Genomic DNA, 20223 nt, shown 5'->3' with positions numbered 1-20223 from the left:
TTTTCCTACAAAATACATAGAATAGTTTCTAAATGACCCTAGAAAAAAGTACATTAATTGCAAAAATATTGAAAGGTAAGACAAACCTAAGCCTCCATCTCTGTGTTTATCAATTATATTCAACTCATTGGAAATTTTAGAGTCTGATATGTGTTAGAGCACATATATATTCAAAGAATTTCTCTAACAGAACTCCTAAGTGAATTGATTGTTATTTCTAATTATATTTATATATAAATACTTTAAGGTTATTCTTCACTTCAAGTCATCAAGTTCATTGTTGTTCAAACTCATGTTGTTCTTTTTTTTTGTAAAAAACATTTTAATAATGCTGTTATAAGCAGAATTTTAACACAAGAAACAGTAATATTTCTGTTGTTTGTTCAACTATCATATGCAGTATCACCTGTTTGATTTTGCTTTCAAATGGATGGACTCATTTGGGTAGAGTATTGTTTTTATTTTTTCTGTTTGACAAGTTTATTTTCTTGCGAGATGAGAAAATATTTTCACTAGTATCATAGTAGGATCTTCTTTTATGAAGCATAATCATTAGCATTGTTTTTAGAATGTTTCCTGTTTTTTTTCTTCTTGCCCCAGGAGTATAAAATATTTTCAACTTCACTTTAAAGAATTTCTTTTTAATGAGTTTGTTAGAGTAACTTTCTGGCATTCTTATAAATAGCAATAATTTTCCAACAAGATTTTCCTTTGATTTTTTCTTATATTTTTCTATAAGGTATTTAAACTTGATCATTGAAATAATCATGTTTTGTGCTCCTAGGAAATAAATCCTAATTATGAATTGATGGGTCTGGAGATATAGTACAGTAGGTAAGATGCACATGGTTGACTCTGGTTTATAACTGGCATCCCATAGAGTCCGCTAAGTCTGACAAAGTGATCCCTAAGCACAGAGCCAAGTGTGTGTGGTCCCCAAACTAAAAATATTTCTCAGTGACGCTTAGGAGTGCCTCAACCAAATTTATGTCCCTCAGAAGCAGTACTCTTATGACAGGAGCATTATTGAGGGAGCATCATAACCTCTGACCCCTGCAATAGCAAAAGAAACCGGAGAACAATTTTTTACTTGAATGTTACAAAAGGACTTCACTGATGTTGCTTTAGTGCTCAGTTTTAATGTCCATATTTACAACTTTGACCCCTGTGTAATTGACATTAAGATGCAATGTGAAGTATCGCCATTTTACACATCACTACACATCTTTCCCAGTTCTCATTTATTAAAAAGTTCATATCTCCCTACCCCCACCTCACATATTTCTAATATTGCACTTTGTTCTCCATATGGATAATCTCTTTCCTTCTTCAAATCTGTGATTTTTCTATGTAGGCTTCATCATCTGAGTTAATAATCTGGTAGATGCTTAGTATTGAGACCTAGCTGCACCGGTACTGATGAGCCCTCCCATCATTTCTAAGGAAATGCACACCATTTAATTCATGTAGATTGAACATTTGTTTCAGTTGTTGTATTTTGAATTTTGATGTTAAGATATTATTGGGGGAATATATAACTATGATTATTATATTCTTACTCCTTAAAAAGTCCAATTCTCTTTAAATTTTTGCTTCAGTATGTCAGAGTGTCCCAAATGGATTGAGTCTGCTGCTCCAATTTTAGAAAAAGACTACTGAACACTCTCCTGCAAATCTACCTCCTTTAAGGTACAAACAGAAAGTTCCCCTAGTTATCCCTGATGCTACTGCCACTACCTGAGATTGTCTAGGCTCCTTAGGGGCCTTATCAACCTCTTTGGGAAATATGAGTTTGCTAATAAGTTAGAACAGTGATAACAATAAGCACACATAGAAACAATATACAAATTGAAAATAAAACTATATATTTCTTTTTAAATTGTTTAAATTTTTTTTATTTTATATATTTTTAAATTTTTATTAGTGAAACACCATGAGGTACAGTTGTAGACTTACACATTTTTGTGTTTGGGTTTCAGTTATAAAATGATCAAGAATCCATCCCTCCACCAGTTCCCATTCTCCACCAGCAATGATCCCAGTATCCCTCCCACCCCCCCCCGAAAGTCCCCCATCCCACCCTGCCTCTGTGGCAGGGCATTCCCTTTTGTTCTCTCTCTCCTGTTGGGTGCTGTGGTTTGCAAAAGAGGCATTGAGTTTGGTGGCAATCATGTTTGGTCTATAGTCTACTTTCAGCATGCATCTCCCTTCTTGGGAGTATCCTCCCAACACCCTTTATTTGGTGTTCCCTTCTCTATCTGAGCTGCCTTTCCCCCTAGTATGTGCAGCTGGCCTCCAAGCCATAGAGTGAACCTCCTGGTACTTATCTTGGCTATTCTTGGGTGTTAGTCTCCTATTTTGTTACTTTATATTCCTGAGATGAATGCAATCTTTCTATGTCTGTCCCTCTCTTTCTGACTCATTTCACTTAGTATGATACTTTCCATGTAATATCACTTGCATGTAAATTTCATGACTTCATCTTTTCTAACAGCTACATAGTACTCCATAGTGTAGATGTACCTAAGTTTCTTTAACCAGTTACCTCTTCTCAGGCACTCAGGTTTTTTCCAGATTCTGGCTAATGTAAACAGTGCTGCAATGAACAAACAATTGCAGATGTCACTTCGACTATACTTATTTACCTCTCCGGGATATATTCCCAGGAGTGGTATTGCTGGGTCAAATGGGAGCTCATTTTCTAATTTTTTGAGAACCGTCCATACTGTTTTCCAAAAGGGCTGAACCAGTTGGCATTCCCACCAGCAGTGAAGGAGGGTCCCTTTCTAGCCACTTTCACACCAGCACTGGTTGCTGTCATTCTTTTGGATGTGGGCCAGTCTCTGTGGTGTGAGATGATGTCTCATTGTTGTTTTGATCTGCATCTCCCTGATAATTAATGATGTTAATTATGTAGAGCATGTTCTTATGTGCCTTTTTGCAATTCGGATTTCTTCTTTGAGAAAGTTTCTGTTCATTTTGTCACTCCATTTTTTGATGGGGTTGGATGTTTTCTTCTTATGGAGTTAAACCAGTACTTTGTATATCCTTGATATCAACCCCTTGTCAGATGAGTATTGAATGAATATCTTCTCCCATTCTGTAGACTATTTTTTTATTTTGCACACTTTTTTTGAGGTGCAGAACATTCTTAGTTTAAGATAGTCCCATTTGTCTACCTCTGTTTTCACTTGCTTGGCTAGTGAAGTGTCATCTTTGTAGATACCATTAGCTTCAGTGTCGTGGAGGGTTTTGCCAACCTTGTCTTCAATGTACCTTATGGATTCTGGTCTGATATTGAGGTCTTTAGTTCATTTTGATCTTCTTTTGTAAATGGTGTTAGACAGAGATCTGAGCCCATTTTTTTGCATGTACCTGTCCAGTTTTGCCAGCACAATTTGTTAAAGATGCTTTCCTTGTTCCACTTCACATTTTTTGTTCCCTTATCAAAGAGTAGATGATTATATGTTTGCAGGGAGATGTCAGTATATTCAACCCTGTTTCATTGGTCTGTGGACCAGTACCTTTGTTCCAGTACCATTATGTTTTAATTATTACTGATTTGTAGTAGAGTTAGGAAGGTTGATTCCTACCATTTTCTTTTTCCCAAGAATTGCTTTAGCTTTTCATGGGGGCTTATTGTTCCATATAAATTTCAAGATTGTTTGCTCCATTTCTTTGAAGAATGTCATGGGTTTCGTTATAGAGATCACATTGAATTTGTACAATGCTTTGGGAAGTATTGCCATTTTGACAATGTTAATTCTCCCAATCCATGAGCAGGGGATGTCTTTCCATTCTCTCGTGTCCTCTTTTATTTCCTGAAGTAGTGTTTTGTAGTTTCCTTTGTACATCCTTAACTTCCTTAGTTAAACTAATTCCTAGGTACTTGATTTTCTGGGGCACAATTGTGAATGGGATTATTTTTTGATGTCACTTTCTTCTCTCTATTTGTGTGTAGGAAAGCCATGGACTTTTGGGTATTGATTTTATAAATTGCAACTTTACTATAAAGTCTGTTGTTTCTAGGAGTTTCTTGGTAGAGTTTATAGGGTTCTCTAAGTATAGTTTAATTTCTTCCTTTCCTATCTGAATGCCCTTAATATCTTTTTCTTGCCTAACAGCTATTCGAGTACGTCCAGTACTATATTGGACAGCAGTGGAGATAGTGGGCATCCTTATCTCATCCCTGATCTTAGAGGGAAGGCTCTCAAAAACTATATATTTATATCAATACAAAAGTCCCCACATTGAACCTCCTATCATCATACAAACCGTGCTTACTAATAAACAGCAAAGAACAAGTAGTGACTAATATGTTCCCTAGACAAATTAAGGAAACAGCTATTGTAAATAGAAAAAAATATAAATAAGGTAATTTTATCTTTTCCAACCTGATCATCAAAAACATCTATTGTATGACACAATAGAGAGCCACTGCTAATGGCAGGATAATGCAGGTTTAATGGATGCAATTTCTCAGACATTTGGATTTTTAATTGCTTTCTTTCAGCTTCATTAGCACAATGGCAACTCTTCAGTCATTTTGATTTTAAGTAAAAAACACTCCTGTAACTATTTAGGAGAGTTTAAAAAAATGTGCTGTTGAAAATGTCACACAGATTTAGGATTTTATGTGTGGAAAAAGTCAGAAAGCTTAGAGCAGGAACTGATTATTTAGGGTTCTCAGAAAGTCTTCTTCCATAAACTAATACAATTAACACTTTTAATATCTTTTGGGGGTGAGAGAGTTAGTTCATAGACAACAGTGTCAGCACCTAATCCTGGCTCTTTGCTCATGATCATTCCTGGCAATGAAGAGGGGACCACAATGGAGGTGGACCAGAAATAAAACCCAGGTCAGCTACAAAAGAAAATGCTTTCTCCACTGTATTACCTTTCAGGCTAACACTTTAAACTCTAAATCATCCCTTTTATGGTTTCATCTTTTCCAGATGCATGACTATCCTGAGGTCTCATCTCCTTCTCTACCCCTCCACTGAAGGTATGACAGGGAAGGTTCTTGAGATCCAAAATAGGATTCAAGTCTAGAATCTTAGGCTGGGGTTTAAGAGTCAAGTAATTTTAAAGTGATCTATAATCATGTTTTCTAGTAACAATTAGGAAGCTCTTTATACAAGAATACAAGATAAACTGGAAATAAGACTATATTGGATGTAATTTAAATTAATAATGAATACTATCTTAATTTTCTCATGATTTTAGCCAGGCTAACCTCTCTACATTCTTTATTTTTTTAAAAATAATTTTACTGAATCACCGTGAGATAGTTATAAGCTTTCATGTTTGAGTTACAATCACATAATAATCAAACACCCATCCCTCCACCAGTGCACATTTCCTACCACCAATATCCCTGGTATAACTCCCCTTTCCCATCCTCCCTCTGCATACATGGCAGATATGATTACCCATAATCTCTCTCTACTTTTGGGCATTATGGTTTGCAATACAGACCCTGAGAGATTATCATGTTTGGTCCTTTATCTACTTTCTGCACACATCTCCCATCCCGACTGATTGTTCCAGCCATCTTTTTCTTAGTGATCCCTTCTCTATTTCAGCTGCCCTCTCCCCTTTGCTTATGAGGCAGATTTCCAGCTATGGAGCAATCTATCTACCCCATGTATCTATTGTCCTTGGGTGTCAGCCTCATGTTATGATATTTTATACTCCACAAATGCGTGCAGTCCTTCTATGTCTGTCCCTCTCTTTCTGACTCATTTCACTAAGCATGATACTCTTCATGTCTATCCATTTATAAGCAAAGTTCATTACTTCATCTCTCCTGACAGCTGCATAGAATTCCATTGTGTAGATGTACCAAAGATTTTTTAACCAGTCATTGTTCTAGGGCACTTGGGTTGTTTCCAGATTTTGGCTATTGTGAACAGTGCAGCAATGAACATATAGATACAGATGTCATTTCGACCATGCTTTTTTGCATCCTCGGGGTATATTCCCAGAAGTGGTATTGCAGGGTCATATGAAAGCTCAACTTCTAGTTTTTGAAGAACTGTCCATATTGTTTTCCAAAAAGGCTGGACGAGTGGGCATCCCCACCAACAGTAAAAGAGTGTCTCTTTCCCCCCACACCACACCATAACTGGATGCTTTTGTTCTTTTGAATGTGTACAAGTCTCTGTGCTATCTCATTGTTGTTCTGATTTGCATTTCCCTGATGGCTAGCGATGTGGAGCATTTTTTCATGTGCCTTTTGGCCATTTGTAATTCTTTTTTGAGGAAACTTCTGTTCATTTCTTCTCCCTATTTTTTGAAGGGGTTGAAGGTTTATTTCTTGTACAATTCTACTAGTCTCTTGTATCACTTAATCACTTGACTTCCCATTACTCATCAATCTGCTTGTGCGGGCCCCAGTAACATCTCCATTTGTCCCTGTCGCTTGCTAGTATAGCCCAATGGCGTCTGCTCCTTCTAGGAAAACGAAGAGCCTCAAACCAATCGGTCAGTGTCTTGACGAAGAAGTCTGACCATCTAGTAGGTGGGCAGCCACACGGTCTTTAGATGTCCTGTGGAATCCAGTCAGTAATAGCTCTAGTCCAGCGGTCGTCTCCAAATCTCATAATGTGTCCAGCCCATCTGATTTTCGACACTTTGCCAAATGTGACAGTGCCCTTGATTCTTGATTGTTGACAGAGGTTGGAGCTCTGGATTCTTTCTCTCATTTGAGTAAAGCATGACACTCCAAGCATAGCTCTTTCGATTCTCCATTGGAGACCTGAATAGCGTTCTCATCCTGTTTTCATAGGGCCCAGGTTTCTGAGGTGTATGTTAATGCAGGAAAAACAGTGGAACTGAAGAGATGTGCCTGGAGCCGAGGTTTTGGTCCTCTTAGCTATTTTTGGATGCTCTTCAAGGCATTCCAAACCACTCACTTCCTCCAGAGCAAATCAGGTGCCAGGTCATTCATAATGTTGACTTCTCGATCTAAGTACACAGAACTGTTGCATTCGGAGATGGTAGTTCCGTTGAGAGCAAATGGAACATCAGGAATGCGACTGTTTTTCATAAACATTGTCTTCCTAGGATTCAGCTGGAGTCCAACCTTTCCACACTCATGGTCGAAGTCAGCCAGCATTTGTGCTGCTTGGCAAAAGTTTGGTGTTATTAGAACAATGTCATCAGCAAAGCGGAGGTGGTGTAGTTGCCAACAGTCTATCTTCACTCCCATTCTTTCCCATTCCAGTCATTGCATGACATTCTTGAGGGTGGTACTGAAGAGTTTAGGTTAAATAGTATCACCCTGCCAAACCCCTCTCTTAACATTGATGATCATTTCTTTATAAAATGGTGAGATCCTGATAATGAATCCGTAATACAGGTCATCCTCTTGGAAGCCCCTGAGGTATTGAATTTGAATGCCTGATTGGATTGGGCTTCAATGACTACTTCCATCTCAACAGAATCAAAGGCCTTCTTTAAATCAATGAATATCAGGCAGAGCAGCATCTTGAACTCCCAAGAAACCTCAATGAGCTTGGTTATCGTGTGGTTATCGTTATGGTTGATTGTGCAGAATCCTTTGTGGAAACCAGCTTGCTCGCATGGTTGTCCTCCATCTAGTGTTCTGCCAATCCTATTCAGGATGAAACGAGTGAACAACTTGCAGATGACAGACAATAGGCAGATTGGGCGATAGTTGGCAATGTCGTGGATGTCGCCCTTCTTATACAGTAGTACAGTCCTGCTGGTTTTTCATTGGGACGAAACCTTGCATTCAGACAGGTAGCGAGTGAAGAGCCGAGCCAGTGTATTGATGAGTACTGACGGCAGGTTCTTCAGGTGTTCAGTTCTGACCTTGTCTGAGCCAGGTACTGTTTGTTTCCTTACCGACGAAATGGCATGTCGGATTTCGGAAGGGAGAACTTTGGGAAGGACATATCCATTCTGCGGAATTTGGTATGTTCGCAGGTAGACGTGGCTATCAAATAGATCTGAGTAAAAGTCATGGATAATCTTCTCCATTGTCCTTCTGGAAGGTGTGATAGATCCATCAGCACAACAGAGGGCAGTCATTTTGTTCTTATAGTTGGTGAAGGACAGGCGGGTGTTACAAATGCTTTTCGTGGCTTCTGCTGCATCTGCCAGCACTGCTGCTCTTCTCTCTTTGAGGTCTTCCTTTATGGCATCGAGGCACTGCTTTGCGAGCTCGAACATTTGCTTGTGGTAGCCTGAGGCATGCGCCAAGCCACATTGGTGAATAAGCTCAAGAGTTTTCAAAGACAGGTATTTTTTTGTGGCTATCTCTCTCTTGGCATTTCTCGTACAATCATGGAGGTGCTGAACCAGTCAATCGTATTCCTTGTCAATGTTGTCAATGACAGCATCTTCCCATGTTTCTGCAATAGAGCCAAAGAGCTCCCAGTTGGTAGTCATTCTGGGATTTCTATTCTTAAACTTTGCAGCCCTTTCTCCTCACTCTGTGAAGTAGAATTTTGCATGAAGGAGACGGTGGTCCAATCCCATTTGGAATTTTGGGACAACAGCGACATCGGTCAGGCAAAACTGTTAATTAATTATGATGTGGTCAGTTTCATTGTGGAGCCATCCACCAGGAGACTCCCATGTCCAACGAGTAAGTTCTCTTTAAAGATTATGAGAGAACAAAAGGGAATGCCCTGCCACAGAAGCTGGGTGGGATGGAGGGGATGGGGGTGGGAGCGATACTGGGATCTGTGGTGTTGGGAAATGGACACTGGTGGAGGGATGGGTATTTGATCATTGTATAATTGAAACCCAAGCACAAAAATTTGTAAGTCTACAACTGTACCTCATGATGCCTCACTAATAAAAAATTTAAAAAATAAAGATTATGAAGAATTCACTAGTGAATCCATCTGGGCTAGGACTTTTGTGCTTGGGGAGACTTTTTATTACCATTTCAATTTCCTTGATGATGGTAGGTCTGCTCAGGTATTTCAGGTCTTTTTGGTTCAGTCTTGGGAGGCTATAGGAATATAGAAATTTATCCATTTCCTCAAGGTTTTCGTGTTCTGTGGTATAAAGCTTCTCAAAGGATCCTTTGAATTTCTGTAGTTTCTATTGTAATAACCCCCTTTTAATTTCTGATTCAGTTTATTAGGCTTTTCTCTCTCCCTCTATTTGTGAGTTTTGCCAGAGGCATCGATCTTGTTTATTTTCTCGAAGAACCACCTCTTGCTTTCATTGATCTTTCGGATTGTTTTTTTGGGGTTTCCATCTCGTTAACTCTGCTCTGAGTTTTATGTCCTTCCTCCTGTTCGGGTTGGGCTCCTTTTGTTGGTCATTCTCCAAGTTCTTAAACTGTGAGTTTAGGTTATTTATGTTGGCTCACTCCTCCTCCCGGAGGAATGCTTGTAGAGCTATAAACTTTCCTCTTAACACAGTTTTTGCTGTGTCCCATAAGTTTTGATAACTCATGTCCTCATATTTCTTAATTTTCAGGAATCTTTTGATTTCCTCTTTGATTTCCTTTCTAGGCCACTTGTTGTCCAATAGTGAGCTGTTTAATTTCCAGGTGTTTGATTTGGTTTTCTGTTTTTGTGTGTGATTTACTTCTAATTTCAGTGCATTATGGTCTGAAAAGATTGTTGATACAATCTTTATCTTCTTAATTTTATGAAGGTATGTTTTGTGGCTCAGCATGTGGTCTATCTTAGAGAATGTTCCATGCATGCTTGAGAAGAATGTGTATTCAATTTTTTGAGGATCAAGTGTCCTGTATATATCTACTAAGTCCCTTTCTTCCATTGTTTCCCTCAGATGAAGTATGTTCTTACTAAGCTTGAGTCTGGTTGATCTATCAAGAGGTAATAAAGCGGTGTTGAAGTCTCCCACTAGTATTGTATTGCTATCGATGTCTTTCTCCAAGTCTATGAGTAGTTGTATTAAGTACTTTGCTGGTCCCTTATTAGGTACATATACATTTACTATTGTAAGTTCTTCCTGCTGTACAGATCCCTTGATCAATAAGAAAAGTCCTTCATTGTCTCTTGTGACCTTCTTCAGTTGAAATCAATGTGGTCTGATACTAGGATGGCTACCCCAGCTTTTTTATGGGAGTTGTTTGGCTGTAAGATTGTATTCCAGCCTTTGATTCTGAGTCTGTGTTTGCTTTGACTATTGAGATGTGTTTCTTGGAGGCAGAATAATGTTGGGTTCAATGTTCTAATCCATCCTGCCACTCTGTGTCTTTTAATTGGTGCGGTTAGCCCATTGACATTGAGACAGATTATTGTTATGGGGTTTTTGTCCCATTTTTCTGTTGAAATTTGGTGTATTTGAGTGGTCTGTCTTTTCTTATAGTAGCCCCTTTAGTTGTTCTTGTAACCATGGTTTTGAGTCTATGAAGTTCCTGAGCTGTTGTTTGTCTGTGAAACTGTGTTGTTCCTTCTGTTATGAATGAGAGTCTCGTATTTTTGGTGAGGCATTTATTTCATTGAGTTTTTTCACTATATCCCACCACTGTTTTCAGGTCTTGAGGGTTTCATCAGACAAATCAGCTGTGAATCTTAAGGATGCTCCTTTATAGGAAATTTCTTTCTTTGATCTTGCTGCTTTCAGAATTTTGTCTCTAAGGTTTTAGTAATTTTGATCAGGATTTGTACTGGGGTATTTTTATTTGGGTTTCTTCTAGCTGGTACCCTTCAGGCCTCCTGAATGTTGTCACATGTTTTCTTCAGCTCTGGGAATGTCGTGGCATTGATGTCTTTCATGGTTTCTTTTTCATCAGGGTTTTCTTCCTGTCTCTCTGTGACTCCAGTAACTCTTATATTACTACTCTTGGCTTCATCATGATTTTCTCTTGCCATCTGTTCCTGAACTGTGAGTCTCTTTCCATTTTCTGATCTTTTCTGGAGAGTCTCTGGACTTCGTCTTCTAGCTTACTGATTCTGTCCTCAGCAGCTGTTACTCTGCTGCTGAGGCCTTCTACTGAGTTCTTTCAATTCGCCTACCAGGATTTTCAGTCTGACATTTCCGTTTGTAATTTTATCTGCATTTTCCTCATTTCTACCTTCAAATCCTTTTGTCTTTTATTGTCATTGCTTTCCATTGTTTCTTTTTGCTCCCTAAGCATCCTCAGTAGCTCCCTTCTAAATTTCTTGTCAGAGAGGTTGTCTAGCACATCATTACTGTTGGTGTCTTCTGGGTTAGCCTCTTCAATAAGAAAGCTTGGTGGGCTTATGCATTGCTTTACCATCTTGACCTGTGTGGTTTAGACCTTCACTCTCACTGTTACTATTCTGCTTAATATGCAGAATAAATTGAGATGGGCTTAATGAATTATTGGCTAATGTGTTTCTAGTGGGTAATCTAACCTAGTGAAAGTTCCATCTAAGAGGCTAACTTATGGTTCCTATGGGATATGTAGGAGAAGAATAACTTGTGGCCAAATTAGTGGCTGTGGCTCTGGGAAGGGGCCCTGCCGCTGGGCGGGTACCTGTATGAGTGAGCAGAGGGTGGCAGAACAACTCATCTTTGGGCTCGTGCGGTATGCCTCAATTCCCATCCCCTGCAGACCAAAGATGAAAACCTGCTGTTCTCAGGGGATCTAGTTAGACTTGCGGCCCCGGGAAGGGGCCCTGCCACCGGGTGGGTATACCTGTATGAGTCACACCTCTACTTTCTAATGTGAATAGTTATATTTCTGATGTTACTTTTCCTAAGTGATTTACTTAAGGGATTCAAAATCAGCTTCATCAGTCTAGTAATTTCAGTGCAATGTCTCAGCTCAAGAAGTAATAACGCATAGAACTAGTTAGTGTCACTGGCAAATAATAACCTGCAAATGCCAAGGCCAGATAGGAATGGTCAAACTATAGTTTACTAACTTATTAACCCATTAACTCATTCCAAAAATCTTTACACAAAGAAGCAGCAAACTGATTTTCTAAAAATGTTCCTGAAATTTAAATAATTTCAGGGTGTCAGTTGCCATCAGAGATGTTGATCTCTGCAACCATGGAAAATTTATAACCTTCTGCAATAGCTTTTATTTTGGAAACAGTTGTCCTAAAAAAGGCAAATGTGATTCTCCAGAAGCATTTTAGCAGAAGCCTGAGTTAAAGTAGTGTAATTCTATGTGAGAAGATCAAAGAGAAAGCAAAATATTTTACCTTAAAGCTGAACACTTTAGATTCGATGAACCAGAGATTTTAAAAATCATTTAATTCAGGAGAAACTGACAGAGTATGTATCATTTAAAGTTGTTTCCTAACTTCAAAAACTTTTGTGACAGTTTACTTTTATAATGATATATTAAACTATAAAATTCTAACCTAAAGCATAAGGAAACTTTAAAGATGGATGGAGTATATTTTGATTTCATTAGCTTTTTAGAAAACAATGTACCTACAGCTTTTATTCTGTTGGAGATCCTCTTTCAAGTACACCTCCCCCATAATATGAGGGTGTCCACAAAATGTTAAACATCAACCCCCAAGAAAGAAATAACACTTTGCCTTTTCCACAATACTGTTTTCTTCCCACTCTCTCAGTCTTTCTGCATATCCCAATCCATCTCTTTCTTTTCTCACTTTTATATTAATCAAGCCTATTAGCTCAATCTCATATGTTATCTCTATTATCTCAAATATTACCTAAGAAAGAAAAAACTTAAGAAGCTCCCCCAAGATTTAATCACACAAATATTAAGGTTCAAGATACCTCCATTCTGTATCAGCACAAATGAAAATTTTAGGATGAAAAGTATTTTAGAATTATTGTAAGAAAAAAAGACAACTTCAGTCTATTATAGTAGCATTAAATTTCCATCATATCAATGACTTAAAACTTTTTTAAAAACAGATTCTCTAGCAGACATTTCTTGAGAATTAGAGCATTATAAACCATTCAAAGGGAACTGCTGACAGTAACAAAAACTTAAAAAGGCAACAGCTATCAGCCAGTTCTAAGTTTCTTCTTCTCAATGATATTTTGACAACCTCCATTTCAACCAAATGACTGCTGAAGGTATTGAGCTGGAATATCATCTCAATAAGAAAGAGATCAGCGTGAATGATGCATTTTAGACCACTATACAAATGCAAAATACAGATGCATAAAATACATTTTTCTTTTTCTGCTCATTAAGTAATTTAATGAATAGTCTTCAAATTTTATGTAGGTTATTTTGCCATTACATCTAAGAAGCCTTAAAATGTTCTTAAATTTCAGAAAATTATTCAGTTTCCTAGAGCTGAACTCAACATGGGAAAATACAGAGGAGTACTGAGAGACTGCAGTCTTTGAGGCACCCAGGCCTTATTTATGGTGGAGTGTATTAGATATTTCAACATAAAGAATATTTTTTAAGTGAGTGCCTCTGGAAAGATGGAATGTTGGTTGATTAATGACTTTACAAACTTGAGTATAATTTAAAACTCACTGTTAAATAAAATCAATATATAATAATGAAAGGTAAATAATATAAGGTAAATAAAATTATTAAATGTGCTTTATTAATTACAGTATTCCTTAAGTTAAAATATACCTTGATAATTCAAACATAAACTAATAGAAGAACTTGAAAAAAACAGAATATGGTATTAAGCACCTATATGTTATTTATAATCTTTATCATCTTGTCAATATTTTCTAATTTTACTAGGTTTTATTAAACCTCTCAAGTATATACATTATCATAAATTATTTTTAAATGATGTCTTCTTAGTAAAGACCACTTAAATAATTTTTATCTTATAGAATTAAAATGTCAGCAATCATTGATAGGATTCAGGACACACTACAACATAGCCAACTTGCAAAGAAGTAGCATCCTATAATGAAGAAGAATATAAGTGAAGAAGCACAAAATAAATCTCAGAAAATCATGATATTGAGCCACAGTCCTAACATGTTTCTCTTCTATAGTAGAGGGAAAAGAGTAATAAATCTTTATGCAAAATAAAAATAAAAACAGAAATTGCCAAGGAAGGTATAAATAAAGCAAAAGATTATCTACTCTCCTTACTATCCCACTGGAAAATGCAGTTAGGTTTATAGAATCCATTATATACGTAATGCAAAAAATGCATTAATACTCAGCTTGATTGATTTGGGGGTTGGTGTTAGGCCACAAAAATTGTTCAGGGGATACTCCCAGCTCTGTGCTCCAGGGTCACTCTTGGGGGTTATTCCAGTGGCATGTTCCACATCCAAAGGAATCATCTCAACCTTGCACTATTTTTCTGTATTGACTGATTATTTTTAACTTTAGTATGAATTTGTCTGGTACTGAAAATGTGAACTCAACCTCTTGATTGGGTAAATAAAACAATCATTAAATGTGCTTTAATACTAAAATTATACATAAAATTAAAATGTACCTTAAATATGCCCAGACCTATGCCCTGATTTATAATAAGATTATATTTTTGATATTCTAGACTATTGCAGGGACAATGCATTCTCTTACAGACTGAACTCTTTACTCTTGTATTCATATGCACGTGTACTATTAGAACAAATAAAAATGAAACACAACTCTCACTGTCCAAAGTAAGACAAATGAACTGTCTGCACTTTCATTTTCTAAGAGTACTGCATATAGCAAACTTGCAATTGCAAAGGCGTTTTCTTTTGTTTGAAATACAGAAAATAAAACAGGCTTTTGTCAGCTCTAAGACCCTGTCTTGCTTTTTTGAGGACTATAATACCACCTTGGTGAACAGTAAGCATAGAGAAAGCACCCTTAGCCCACACCCAGCTCCCACTTTTGCAGAGACAGTGGGGAGACAAACCTTTAAATCAAGTTTCAAAAGTACCTTTTGTCATAAAGAAAGGAGATCTTTGTTTGTCTTCAGTATAAAACCATTATGCTAATACTCCTGAGGATTAGCCATCAACAATATCAGAATGATCTATGTGTGACAAGTGGTAGCATCAAGTATTCTTAGTTGAAAACTCGTCCTTTATCTTGAAAACGTGTGTAACAAATTGTTTATTTGACTCTAGAAAGAGATGAGATACCTCTTCACCTTTGCAATAAGTTAGCTGAAATTACATTCCGCTTTTCAAGCTTATTCAATAATGCAGGAATTTTGTTCCTATCTTTGAGGAAGATTTTCTGAATTGGAGAAGATCCTCTGTTTAATTATGTTTTCCAACAAAATACATGTGCGCAAATGTGCATGCACATAGAGGCCTGTACCCCTTATATAGTTGATTCTTCCTTTAATAATTTTTTAATACATTTAATAATTATATTATACCTTAAGTTAAAACATACCTTGATAATTAAAACACAAATTAATAGAGGATCTTGGGAAAATAGACTATGCTATTAAATGCCTATGTTATTTATAATCTTTAGCATCTTGTTAATATTTTCAAATTTTATTAGGTTCCTATGTATGACTTAGATTTTAAAATTCATTAAATCTCTCAAGTATCATACACATTAACAAAAATTATTTTTGAAATAGTGTCTTCATAGTGAAGACCACAGACATCATTTTTATCTTATAGAACTAAAAGTTCAGAAATCAGCAGTAGGATTTAAGACATACCATTATATAGCCAAGTTGCAAAATAGTAGCATCCTATAACAAAGAAGGATATAAATGAAGAAACACACATAATAATCTCATAATAACCATGGTCAGTCTGTTTGCTCTGATAATGTGGAATACTCTTTGATGCTTTTCATGTGAGATCATTATGTCATCTTCATCCAGATCATGATTTTGGAGATAGGCAGAGCCTAACTTTCGTGTTGGGCATAGAACAATGGCTAATTCTATGTGTTTCAGTCAACTATTAATGCAAAATGCTTCACATGATAGCTTCTCTATAATTTGAGGAGCTCACAAACATTTCACAAATATTTTCCTCTTTTCATCAATTGTTACTATATTCATTTGCAAATACATGACATTATCATCTATTACAATCTCTCTTATTTACTTTCTAAGACTATATACTTATAAAAGAAAGGGGTTTTCTTTCTACTGGTGAATTTTTTTGCTTTAATATTTTTGTTCATATTAGTTTGAAATGATTATACTGGACAACAACTGAGTGTTGAAAGCAGGTAAAGGGATATACATTATACCCTTTCAGCATCTGTGTCACAAACCATAATGCCTAAAATGAGAGAGAGAGAGAGAGAGAGAGAAGAGAGGTGCCTGCCATAGAGGCAGACTGGGGTGGGGCGGTAGCTTGAAGGGGTGGGAGAGAACCTGGGGATACAGGTGCTGGAAAATTACACTCTTGAAAGGATGGGTGTTGGAACATTGTATGACTGAAACACAATCATGAACAATTTTGTAATGGTCTACCTCATGATGATTCAATAAAAATAAATACACAAATAAATGGCATAGCTACTCTGAAATATAAAAAAAATCTTATTCATTTGACGTGATGGTAAAAGATGGGTTGGAATGATACATTTCATTCTCCCATCATTATGCAGGAGTCTACAAGTAATAGCCCTTCCCCTATATTTTCTATGTAAAATTTAAAGTGAGAGAATATTCTCCAAGAGAGCACTAACTGCTTTGTTTCACACTGCTTTTATTCTTGGACAGCTGAGGCAGCTCAATGAAACAGGAGTTTCCAGTTGACAAAGAAAATTTGCTTTATGCAAATCCCTCTTCCCTACATTGTAAACAATTATTTACAATGTGTCCATTTCCCCAATAAATAATATACTCTCTGTTAATGCCCCTTTCCAACTTTCCCTTAAATATTTATAATAGTGAGACCTTGCTCTTTAACTGCTCTATGTCTGCCTCTTTCAAAAAGCTCCTTTTTCTGTCAACAGAGGCGTTGGACGTTTGATGCATGCAGTAATTGAAGCATTCCACAGCAAACTTTGCCTCTGCCTACAATTTCCATCCATGCTCTTAATATGACAAAGATGAACCACCTTTATTAGAAAACATAACAAAAATATACCTTTAAAAATTCCACTGTCGTTATGTTTAATGGCCTATGCTACAAGTAATTATAAAGCCTGACAGTCTATCATTATCATTCCATAAATCAAATTGATAATAGCTGCCATCAAATTTCAGAAGGAAAATTAGTTAAGGTTAGTGAGAAATCTCAAACTGTTTGAAACTTGCCTGCATTGCTCAAAGATGTATTGCACTGTCATTCTCTAATTCTGACCTTGTTCTTTCCATTACAACCAAGAAGTAAAGTGAAAAGGATATTTTAGAGAAAGTTATCTGTAAAGAGATATATTTTTCTTATGTCGGACACATGTGTATGACTTGGGTTATTTGTATGGAGTTAGAATTCTCAAATATTAGTTTAGAACTTAGATATTTGGAAGCATATATATTCTGTATGCTTACCTTTATATATCTATTTTAATTGAAAATAGACATAAAATAATTCCCCTAGAAAATGAATATGCAAGTAATCAATTGCAAATTTCAAGTTTGATCTCATTACTCCATTTCATAATCAAAATTTGATAGAAGATAAAATGTGACTATCAATAGTTAACGTTTCTTTTTTTTTTTTTTTTTTTTTTTTTTTTTTGCTTTTTGGCGATGCACAGGGGTTACTCCTGGCTTTGCACTCAAGAACCACTCCTGGAAGTGCTCAGAGGACCATATGGGATGCTGGGAATCAAACTCGGGTAGGTTGCATGCAAGGCAAATGCCCTACCTGCTGTGCTATCTCTCCAGCCCCCAATAGTTAACATTTCTTACATACCAGCTTTAAGTAATAATTTCCTCAATCCACTACTAGAGTACAAATATTGGAGTTACATGTCTCTATTTATTTTCTCATCTTTTAATATCTATAATGTCTTACACTCATCATCTTTAAGTAACTATTTTTTAATGCTGAATTCATCATAATGTACTCAGTATAAGAAGGTGGCCATGCGGCTGGAACAATAGTTCAGCAGGTAGAGCATTTGTCTGACATGCGGCCAACAGGCTCAATCCCCCAAATCACTTATGGTCCCCCAAGTCCAGCAGGAGTAATCACTGACAGCTAAGCTAGGATTAAGCCCTGAAAACTGCTGGGTGTGGCCCAAAAACAAAAAAAGATGAAAGAAAAGGTGAACGCAGCAAACATAGCTTAGTGTTCAATAATGGGGAAGAGACTACACATATTAGAACAAATAAGAATAGAATCTAACCCTGTTAGGCCATGGAGGAGTTGCATGCTTTGCCTGCTGGAGCCCTGAGTTCAGGTCCTGGCACTGAATGGTCTCCTGAGCACTGAATTGTCAGTAGTTTTTGATTAATTCCAGACATGGTTCCAAACCAGACACACACATATTTATATGAATAGAATAAATTAATATTATAATAAACATGGGACCTGGAGTGATAGCACAGCACTAGGGCGTTTGCCTTTTATGCAGCCAGCCCAGCTGAGTTGGATTCGATTCCTCCATCCCTCTCGGAGAGCCCAGTAAGCTACCTAGAGTATCTCGCAGGCACGGCAAAGCCTGGCAAGCTACCCGTGAAATATTCGATATACCAAACACAGTAACAACGAGTCTCACAATGAAGACCTTACTGGGCCTGCTCGAGCAAATTGATGAACAATGGGAGGACAGTGTTACAGTGCTTAATAAATATATGTAGGGGACTGTATGGTTAAATATTCTGAAATAAAGGTAAAAGTAAAAGCACACAAAATATTGAAGAACAAGTTCAGATGTAAGTCAAGGATCAAGGTTCCCTCTGGAAAACAGCGTGAGGATTTGTAAATGAGTAAGTATGAAGCTAGGGAGAGTGGCAAAGATACTGCTGGGATGAAGGGATGGATAGTAGAGTCTGGGGCAGAAGAGAAATAGAAGACATACTCACTCCTTAAGTGAGTAAAAGAGATTAGAGCAGCAGGAGGCTTGATTAAATAAGTAGGCAGGGTTCAGACCAAGCTGTGAGGCCATATCCACACAGAATAATGAAGGAAAATTAATTTCTGTAGTAAGTTAAATATCTGCACACACATCAATTCTCCCTTACTTGTTTTATTTAAAAACTCCAGTCAGGTCTCAAATTGTCCTTGTAATCTCAAGGTTCCAGGTTCTCTTTCTAAAACACTGATATGTACAGCAAGTGACTCATTTTCCAGGACCCTCTCATGATTCCTTAAACAAATCTCTCTCATCATGGCCCTGTCCTAATTAATCCTCTTCAGATTTGTAGGTAGAGTTAACTTGATGGTGTGCTGCAAGGAACACAACTCATAATAACCTAATATGTTGTTCATCCCATGAATGTTTCCACTTGGTGATGCTTTTGAAAGTGCTAGCATAAAAAAAATAAGGAGTGAGAAACTCAACAAATTGTCAAGGGAGATTAAGGTGACATTGGGACTGAGAAAAGTGTGACCTTATCAAGTTACATCAGTGGCCGTCTTTTATTCCTAAATGTGTGTGACCAGTGACATTTCAGTAAAGCACAATTTAAGCAAAACATACTGCCTCAATAACACTTTTCTCTCAGAAACTGGAATCACATAAATGTTTCAAACTTAGGGATTACAAAAAAATGCCTCTTAGTTTTCTCTCTTCTCTAAAGCAGATACATTAAAGTAAGTCAAATGTAAAAATGATATTTAAAGGGTTTTAAGTTGTTCAGAACACAGAATGAAAGTTGTAAAGTGCCAACAATGACTAATATGTGTTGACTACAAGAAAATGAAACAGTCATCAGAAAGGATGCTAATGAAAACTCTTAATATTAATATTTTAAATTAATAAAAATGAATAATACTTATTTTAGCGTTTATTGAGGTCATGGAAATATCAGAGGTATCCCTTTATTGTTGTCAAAGACCTTTATTTCTCCTACCAATATTCTCCTTCCATTCTAGACATCAACCCCATCTTTTACCTTCTTAAATATTTTTCCTTGTTGTTTTTTCACTCTGTTCCTTTTTTTTATTTTTCTATATGGTAACCTACCTTATTCTTTCCAGAAAAATTCTCTTAGATTTTTGACTTTTTTGACTTTTTATTCTACTTTAAGACTACCAAATCACCAAAACTGTTCTATTGAGCTGCCCTCATATCTAAAAATTGATTTATATACCTTCTAGATGCTAACTATATATTCAAGTATCCGATTTCTTACCTGGGATCTACAAGTCATTGTTTTTAAAAGATCTCATTTAACATGTTATAAATTGGTATATCATTTCATTCACACTAAGTATCTGTATATTAAAGCAATTTACATTTTTTTATAAAACAGCAAAATTATATATTGATGGCTT

This window comes from Sorex fumeus, unplaced genomic scaffold (genome assembly GCF_029834395.1).
Source record: "Sorex fumeus unplaced genomic scaffold, SorFum_2.1 ptg000051l, whole genome shotgun sequence".
Lineage (NCBI taxonomy): Eukaryota > Metazoa > Chordata > Mammalia > Eulipotyphla > Soricidae > Sorex > Sorex fumeus.
Note: the sequence above shows the minus strand (reverse complement) of the source record.